Source organism: Mustela nivalis (assembly GCF_964662115.1).
Source record: "Mustela nivalis genome assembly, chromosome: 9".
Lineage (NCBI taxonomy): Eukaryota > Metazoa > Chordata > Mammalia > Carnivora > Mustelidae > Mustela > Mustela nivalis.
The window spans coordinates 101,695,903-101,705,609 of NC_139028.1; the positions used below are offsets into that span (position 1 = coordinate 101,695,903).

Below are 9,707 nucleotides of genomic sequence, written 5' to 3' on the forward strand. Positions count from 1 at the left end.
TGAAAGAGTCGGGCAATTGAGAGATTGATTTTTCAGCACATGTTTTATGAGTTGATTTTTCCCTTGGTGCCTCCCCCAAGCTGTTCTTCCCTTTCTCTTAGTGTTGCTGTCATCACTTTCCTACAGGGCCTCATTGCCTTCCCCAGTCCCTTTTTTCTGCAGACTTATGCTTTGGCTTGAGAACAAGAGCACGAGGAACTGTCTAGTTACCTGCCGATCAAGCAGCTTGAGGAACTAGTTAACTAGGCCTTTGACTAACTTTGTGGACGAGAACAAGCTGGTTCTTCCAAACCATGATGTTCTGTATTTGTGGTTTTGAACCCATCACAGAGGGACTTGGGTCACTGGGCCATATCTGTGGCCACACACTGCCACCCCCTTCCTGAGCCTGCCGCATAGCACAGTTTCGCCCAAGTCAACATGGGTGTGAAGTGTTAGCCTTAGAGCCATGTGGCTGCTTAAATTCTGTTTTGTTTTTTGTGGGTTTTTTGGGAAGATTTTATTTATTTATTGGATAAAGAGAGCACACAAACAGGAGGGACAGGGAGAGCAGACTCCCTGCTGAGCAGAGAGCCCGATGTGGGGCTCGATCCCAGGACTCTGAGACCATGAACGGAGCTGAAGGCAGATGCTTAACTGACTGAGCCACCCAGGCGCCCCAAGTTCTCAGTTCAGGCGTTTGTTGTCATCCTTTGGAAAATGTTGGAATTGTGATGCAGAATAATTGAGCTGACAAATGCATTGCTCGGGTTTTAGATGTGGGGGCGACAGGGTACATCTTAGGCTCTCGTAGTGACTGGAGTACCCGCCCATTACCAGTGTATGCCAGATAGAAAAGGGAAGCATTGCACACGAAAGAACATAGCCTCTTGATTATCATACTTTAAAGTACATGAGAATCATTATAAGCCCAATTCTAATTCAGCAAATGCCATCAACAGATTGTATGCTGGGTCATTTTCACTGTGGGGTGTAAAAAAAATCACCAAGACAGTTGACAGGCAAAGCATATTAGAAAATAATCTTATAAATTTGATTAAAAGTGCTCACAAAGTCACCTGATTCACAGACAGTGTTTTCTATATATGTAGTGGCCTGGGAAGTCTTAGGACATCCCCCGAGAAAACATAATGAAAACGAGTAGCTAAGAAGAGAAAGGATTTTTTTTTTTAAAGATTTTATTTATTTATCAGAGAGAGAGAGGGGGAGAGAGCGAGCACAGGCAGACAGAATGGCAGGCAGAGGCAGAGGGAGAAGCAGGCTCCCTGCCGAGCAAGGAGCCCGATGTGGGACTCGATCCCAGGACGCCGGGATCATGACCTGAGCCGAAGGCAGCTGCTCAACCAACTGAGCCACCCAGGCGTCCCAAGAGAAAGGATTTTTGATGCTTTTTGGTAAAAACACCTTCTAAACATTTGAATTAAACCAGTCCCTGAAAAGGGCATTTTTTTTAAATTTTTTATTTTTTATAAACATATATTTTTATCCCCAGGGGTACAGGTCTGTGAATCACCAGGTTTACACACTTCACAGCACTCACCAAAGCACATACCCTCCCCAATGTCCATAATCCCACCCCCTTCTCCCAAACCCCCTCCCCCCAGCAACCCTCAGTTTGTTTTGTGAGATTAAGAGTCACTTATGGTTTGTCTCCCTCCCAATCCCATCTTGTTTCATTTATTCTTCTCCTACCCACTTAAGCCCCCATGTTGCATCACCACTTCCTCATATCAGGGAGATCATATGATAGTTGTCTTTCTCTGCTTGACTTATTTCGCTAAGCATGACACGCTCTAGTTCCATCCATGTTGTCGCAAGTGGCAAGATTTCATTTCTTTTGATGGCTGCATAGTATTCCATTGTGTATATATACCACATCTTCTTGATCCATTCATCTGTTGATGGACATCTAGGTACTTTCCATAGTTTGGCTATTGTGGACATTGCTGCTATAAACATTCGGGTGCACGTGCCCCTTTGGATCACTACGTTTGTATCTTTAGGGTAAATACCCAATAGTGCAATTGCTGGGTCATAGGGCAGTTCTATTTTCAACATTTTGAGGAACCTCCATGCTGTTTTCCAGAGTGGCTGCACCAGCTTGCATTCCCACCAACAGTGTAGGAGGGTTCCCCTGAAAAGGGCATTTTTAACCAAAAGCAAGCCGCTACTGTTAGCAAGCACATGGATCCATTATTCATGTGATCTCAGGAGTGAAGGCAGGGCTCGTGTCCTCTCTTCCACAAAGGCCCCACAGACCCCAGACAGCCACCATAGAGAGCCATTGCCCAATGAAGTAAGTGCGCAACTCCTCCCTTGTAGGGTCAAGAGGGAGAGGGAGCCTGGAAATCAGTCCCTTAACACATACCCAGTATCACCTTCTGTTGCTAAGCCCTGGCTCCATAAGCAACAATCAGAAGCACTTAGAGACAAGTTCGCCAGAAGCTATGAAGATCACTGGCTACAATTAAACAGTTTGCCTACACAATTAGGCTGCCAGGTGTTTGATCAGAGAATCTGGGAAAGAGGAGGCTTTCTCTCTCCTTAGTTACAAAGACGTCCTTGCTTCAAATTCTAGATCAGTCCTGTCAGATCTACCATGGATGCCACAAGTGTGATTTTAAATTTCTAGTAACTACATTGAGGAATAAGTGAAAGTAATTTAGTAATACATTTTTTCCAGCCATACATAGGCATTGGTTTGCAAACCGTATTGGGGTTACCTGTGCTTGGGAGAGTCAGATAAAGGATGGAAGCCCTCCCCAGAAGGTTGGAGCTACTCACACAGGAGAATGTGCGCCGACCTTCAAGGCCCTCATGGATCGCCCCTTAAGCCTATCCTTGGACCCCAAAAAAGTCCAAGAACCCCAGAGCAAGAGCTAGTGTTCTAAGGAATTTGTATGCACTCTATCTTCCCCCATCCCAAAAGGTGGAGAAAACACAAGAAACAGAGGTATTGGGAAGAGGACCCTCTCCAGTCCTGAAATTTGCAGTTTCAGAAGGAAAGTCATCTCTGGCTTAACGGGGGTCAGAGCGAGACCCGTGTGTAAAATATATCTCACATCCTGTCTCAGTAAACATATGTATGCTTTAGAAAGTGACCCATTTATTTATAGGTAAAACATGGCTAGCTGATTATTATGGTACAAGCTTAAAGGAAAAATTTATTGAAATAATACTTACATTAGGGGCCCCTGTGTTGCTCAGTGGGTAAAGCCTCTGCCTTCGGCTCAGGTCATGATCCCAGGGTCCTGGGATCGAGCTTCACATCAGGCTCTCTGCTCAGCGGGGAGTCTGCTTCCCCCTCTCTCTGCCTGCCTCTCTGCCTACTTGTGATCTCTGTCTGTCAAATAAATAAATAAAATCTTTAAAAAAAGAAAACAATACATATATTAAAGAATCAGGCTCTCAGTACTAACCCAATCAGGTACCTGCCCTTTAGTTTGCTCTTCGTTTTCTTTCCCTAGCCTCCAGATAACTTACCATCATCCAGGTACAGTGTTCTTCGGAATCGCATTTGTCTTCAAAGGGTTGCACGTGTCCGGAGACTGATTTTGAATCTCTGGCTCCAGTGTCTGTGACCCTGCAGAGCGCGTTCCCTCTTCTCTTAAATTCTGAACTTCCGTTCATGTTGCTCGGATGTGTAGTGGCCTTCGTGCCACCGTGTGAAGTTCCATTTTGTGTCCTCTGGAAGTCTGGATGAGCAGTGCTGTGATAGAGAGATTGCTTCGTGGTGAAAATACGGGTGTTGGCGTCTGTCCTGGGTTTCCTGGCTTGGCTTGGTGACTTTTGATGCTGTCATCCTGGGCCACTTGTCCTGTCTACCTTCTGTTTTCTCATCTGTATAGCTAGAGGCCATATCTTTAGGATTAACAGGATCACAAGCTGTTTGAGTTTGTGAGTGCGGTCAGAATAAGGTGCCGCCACCGACAGGGGGGCTTCAACAACAGAAGTCTGTTCTCTCGCAGTTCTGAGGGCTCTGCACCTGAGAGCAAGGCGCTGGCTCGTCGCTTCCCCTGAGGCCTCTCTCCTTGGCTTGCAGACAGTTGCCTTCTTCCTGTGAATGCCTGTGTCCTAATCCCTCTTGTTATAAGGTCACCAGCCATATGGGATTGGGGCCTACCCTAATCACCTCACTTTAACTTAATTACCTCATTAAAGACCCTTTCTCCAAATACAGTCACATTATGTGGCACTGGGGGTTAGGCCTTTAACATATGATTTCGGGGGAGGACACAATTCAGCCATAATACAACTGTATAGGGGCGCCGGGGGGCTCAGTCGGTTAAGTGTCTGCCTTCGACTCAGGTCATGATCCCAGGGTCCTGGGATCGAGCCTGCATCAGGCTCCCTGCTCAGCTTCTCCCTCTCCCTCTGCTGCTCCCCCTGCTTGTGCTCTGTCTTCCTCTCTCTCTGTCAAATATATTAATAAAATCCTTTTTAAAAATACAACTGTATAGTGCCTGACTGCATTAGGTACAGTGAGCCTTAGTATCATCTGCCTCACATCATTTAAACGTACAAACCTTTACTGGAACCCCTCAGGTGTCTGTACCCTCTGAGATACACTAGACCTATTTAAACAGGCAACCCAGCATTGTGACTGGCCTGCCCTGTCCTCTGTTCTCAGACATGAGGCCATTTCATCCCTCTGCTCCAAATTCAGGATGTTATAAATATTTAAAATGACTCCTCCTTGTGTCTCCGTGATACCCACCCCCCAGGTCTTCTCACACAGCGCCCAGGGTTCTTTGATCTCTATGTGGAAACTCGCTTACCTGCCGATTCTAAACTCGGTCATTGCCTTCATCTTCCAATTCCCGGCCCCCGCTGGCTTCTCTTCTGCTGTTTGTTTTCTCAGTGTCTCTGGCAGCAGCCACTGTGCCTTGATTTGAAAACTGCCCTTGTCCTGTCAGAGCGCCCATCACCCCGGCCTGCGGGGAGTCCCTGTGACCTTCTCCTCCTCCTCTCCTGCCCTGAGCCCTGGAGCCAAGGAGGCGCCGAGGGTCTGCAGGGAGAGCTTGTCCCGCGCACTGCCTCCGAGGGGGCGGTGTTCCGACCCGTGCAGCGCACCCCAGGCTCTTCCAGGTTCGCAGTCTTGAGTGTCCTCAAAGAAGCAGCCAGAGGAGTTTGTGTCCCTGAGCCACTGAGCAGCACCCTGAACGCTCCCTTTTGCACTTGTTTTTGTCTTTCAGCGGCAGCACTGTAGCTCCGTGAGCGAAGCCTGGGAGCCCGAGCAGCCGCCACGGCAGCAGAGTGCAACCTGCAGAAGAGCTGATCACCGACGGAGACTAGACTGAGCGAACATGTGTGCTTGTGTGTACGCGTGTGCGGGGAAGGAGTGGTGTGCGTGTTTGCGTGTGCATGCATCTGTTTACACTCTTGTGATTCTGAGCACGGCTTGGGCTGGAGGAGCACGTGTAGCAGCTTCACCTCAGCCTCCAGACGCCAGGCTAGAGGCCATGGCAGTGACTTTCAGCCATACCTGTCCCTGGGAGCCAGCTACCTTGTCTGAATAGGAGAGTAGTAGGACCCTAGCTGGGACTCGGGCACCTGCTCCACCCCACCCTGACCCTGAGCCCTTCCTCCCTCTCTCATCACATCGGACTGAAGAGCAGGAGGACGACATTGCTGGCTTTTGTCCAGAGCATGGGATTCTAGAAGCAGCCAGGACCCTGCTGAGTTCCTGCTTTATGACGCGGGTGGTTGGGCAGGCTGGAGGGGACAGATGCTCTCCAGATACAGTCACCTGGTCTGGCTTCTTTCTCATCTTAAAATTTCCTGCCACCGGGTCCTCCTCGGTGGAGTTCTCCTCGGGCATCTGGGACTGAACCTGAGGCTGTAAATAGATCTGGAAACATGCCGCCATCCCAGGGAGGTACACCCAGATACCGGACTCATGGGCCATACCCATGATACTGTAGACGCTCGCCCCAAAAGTGCCCACCTTTCTGGAGCTGAAAACCTAAAGTTAGGAATTGAATTGCAGCTTTTACTGTTCCTGCCTCAGAAGCTGAGAGCCAGCCTCAGCACTGACTGTGGAGACTCGGTGCCTCCACAAGGAGGAGGCAGGTTCCTGGTGAGAAAGCCCCCTGGTTCCTCCAGCCACACTGCAGTGCTGCATGAGGTCAGCTGACACCCAGCCAGGGGAGCCATTCTGTCCCGTGGTCTGTAGGCTTCTGGGGAATGCCTGGGACTGGTCCGCATCCAAGCTCCTGTGTCAGCTCTGCCAGTGGCCGGATACCAAGGACCCCGGCAGTTGAACTCGGGGGAACTGCCAGAGACAGTTGAGAAATGTCCGAGCAGAGCTCTCAGCCAGCACACCGACCCTTCCAGATGCAGCCGGTGGGAGGTTTGACCCAGAGAAGCCAAGGCCTTGCATTCCGGGACTGGCCCGGCTCCCACCTCAGCCCTCCCACTGTTAAAGGCCTGTGTTGAGGACATAATGAAAAGGACTGTGTGGTCAGCTACAGCCAGTCTTCCTTCCACCCTGTGGCCTGCACGTGAGCCACAATGTGTGTGTGTGTGTGTGTGTGTGTGTGTGTGTACAGGTGCGTGTATAACTGAGAGGCTGATTTCTCTTTGGATTTTGTCCTCATGTGTAACATTAAGCTGGCCTCCGGGCCTTTTCCTCTCTACCTCCCTGTGACCTTTCCCAGCCTCATAGCTGTTAACTCCCTTGGCCCTTGCCCTGTCCCTCTCTGTCCTCCTCTGTCCTCAGACCAGAACCCTGGGGTCAGGCCTTTGTTCCCTCAGCTGTCCAGCGCGTTGACAGGCTCCTTCCTGAGATGTCCTCAGGTTTTCTCAGCCGGAGAGCTGCCGGAGAGCCGCCTCCCAAGTCCCCTGTTGTATGTGTGTCACCCTCACTAGAAATGTCCCATAATCGTGGGGGAAGCAGAGCCCAGGTGATGGTGTGTATTCAGAGCGTTGAGTAGGGGTCTTCTCTGTTCCTCCAGCCCCAGCCTAGAGGAAGGAGAATTGGGGGCTATTGCCAGAAGGGGAGTAGAGCGAGCCTGGAAGGGCTGTTCTGAGGGGTCGGGAACGCCAGAGGGCTTGGGCCCAGAGTCGTTATTTGTTCAGCAGCACCTTCAGGTCCCAGGATGTTTCCCTTCTCCTGCCTATTAGATGACAGCCCTCTTGCCCGAGGTACAAGTTGGTGGGACCACCTCCCCCTGCTTCACCATCCCTGGCAAGCTGGCCCATTCCCAGCAGAACAGAGTGGTCCCCTCCCAGAGCTGGGAGGGCCGGGGTAAGGGGAGGGTGCATCCAGTGGCCCAGAGCTCCACGACGGCTTCGTGCCTCCCCTCTTCTAGCCCAAGTGTCCCCGGGGCTGCCACAGAACATTGACCCAAATCCTAATCCAAGGGCCAGCATGGGGAAGAGATGGTCGCAGACAAAATGCACTTTATACAGAGATTTCTTACTACTGGGAAGGTGCGTTTCTCCCACAGTTTGTGAATATTCACGTGTTTCATAAATGTCTGATCCTGTCTGAGCAAAGCTGTGTTGTTGTCAATCTGTGGGAGATCTGGGAACCAGGAGTCAGTAAGGCTGAGCCTGAGTGAAGCCTTCTACCAGACCATCTTGCTTCCGCTGGAACCAGGAGCTTCTCACCCCTCCTCAGACTTGGCAGGGAGGAGAGGGATGGGTAGAGATGGGGGGAAGCTGGAGGCCCCTAGGTGAGCAGGCAGGGCAGACTAGTGGCAGCTCCAGAGCTTAGCCGGAGTTGGGGTGGGGGTAGGGGTGGTGTTCAGTCAGCCAGAATGGTACAGAGCACTCCAGGCCCAGGATGAGGTTTCTGAGTTCTATCCTGCAGTGACTCAGCCTCTCGGGCCACCTAAAGCCCCAGGGCCAAGGCTCAGTGAGTGGCAGGGTTCTCTCCAGGCCCCCAAGCCATCGTTTATCTCAACTCAGCCACTTAAGCACTGCGTGGTGGGGCGGGCATGCAAGCGGCCAGTGCTGAGTCTGGATGGTGGAGCTCTGCCCACAGCCAAGCCCAGGGCCCGGATGCTGACTTTGTCTCATGCCCTCTGTCTGGAGAGTGGCCTCTCTGCAGTGGATGTGGGCTTTTCTATGGTAGTTTCTAGCCTTGGACTCCTGGAAGAGTTTTGTTAGCTCACACCACACTCCAACTTCATGTGGGCAGCGGCTCAGACAGGGCCCAAGAATACACAGATTGCTCTACACACAGTGAAAAGGGGGGAAAGGGAGGAACTTGGCCCTGGGATTCATCTCATTCTTAGCTCCACTTTGAAGTTCCTTCCCACCAAGACCTGGACCTGTCCTTCCCTCTCTCCCTTCTGGTTCCTCTCTAATGTGGTTTTTGGCTTTGCCTCAGGAGCTACAATAGCTTTGTTCTTGAGCAGAAGATTCTAGAAAATGGAGTTGTCCTACACACACACACACACGCACACTTCTCACCTAAGGATGCCCCCAGTTGAGGCAAGCACACACTCTTAAGCAACAATTATTAGCCACAATGTCAAGATTGCTTTCCTGGGAGCAAAAGCCAGGCATCTGAGCAGAAGGTGGTTACTATTTGGTCCTAGTGAAAGGTGGCGGAGCCAAGATAGCAGGAAAGGTAAAGGGGTCACTCCTTTGGGCCCACCAGCAGGGAGACGAGCCTTTGGCACTAGGTATTATAATGTTCTTGGGGCTGGAGGTGGGAAGCTGTTTCCTGCAGGGCAGGTGCCTGCAGTTCCTTTTTGGGTGCTACATTGAAGGAAGAGGGGGTGACATGACCAGTAAGTGGTCCAGATTTGCAAATGGGATCCCAAAAGCTGTGAAACAGTTTGTTCTGCCCCTTCTTCAGAGAGAGGTAAGGGCAAAGCCTCTGTGGTTCTCAGGAGGCCAGAGAGACCCATAAGGTTTGGTCAGAGGCTCTTGACCCACCAAAGCTGGGGCCCTAGCCCTGGCCAGCAGTTTGAGTGTCCAACAGTCTGTGCTCTGTAGAACTCATGGGCTTAGCCCACTTAGGGGAGAGATCAGAAGGGAACAATGGCCCAGAACTGCAGGGGTAGAAGTGCTGGAGGGAGCAGAAAAACCACGAGAAAAAATCTCAAGAAGTCAACTATGGCAGCAGGAAGAAAGGCTGGCTCCTAGTCTTGGAATGTGAGAAGTCAGCCATGGGGTGTCTGTGGCTGCAAAAGAGAGGTGCTCTGCAAGAAATGCAACTGAGGTGCTAAGTGAGAAGTGAGAGAAATCCGGGAAAGTCCTGGTGTGAGGGAGAAGAAACTGAGAAGCCAAGAGGAAGGGTTCAGTTCATCATTGATAGGTGTTTGGGGCTGTAGGGTCAATCTATAGAGAGAAGGCCCTCTAGGGAGAGCCCATGAGAGGGTCTTCTCAAGATAAGGGGGACAGGATTGGGTGAGACCTGGATGCTAGCAGGAGGTGGGTGTTCTCTGCTGACAACATACTTGTATCACTTTTCATCCTCACAACTACCATGAGAGGGACCGTTATTGTCCCCATTTCACAGATAAGAAAACCAAACTTAGGCCTGTGAAGTCACTAATGCACGGCCACACCACCTATTCGCTTGGGAAGCCAGGCTGTGAGTTCATACGACCTGACTCCAAACCTGGCTTGCCCTAGGAGCCCACTCCTGACACTATGTCGCCTTTCTCTGCTTTCTTCCAACGGCCCTACTTTCCCTGTCCGCCTTCTTTGTCTGCTGCTGGGGACCAACTAGGACCCTGGGGACGAGG

The 9,707-nt window shown here is 50.8% G+C and overlaps 1 protein-coding gene across 2 annotated transcripts in view; it reads left to right on the forward strand.

Moving 5' to 3' along the window:
- The window catches only part of CRY2 (cryptochrome circadian regulator 2), a 37,430-nt gene extending 29,930 nt beyond the window's left edge, over positions 1–7,500 (forward strand). For both annotated transcript variants that reach the window (XM_082747434.1, XM_082747435.1), the window contains one exon: positions 5,196–7,500. The gene's annotated coding sequence lies outside the window, so the exon portion shown is untranslated. The remainder of the gene's footprint in view (positions 1–5,195) is intronic.
- The last annotated feature ends 2,207 nt before the right edge of the window (positions 7,501–9,707 follow it).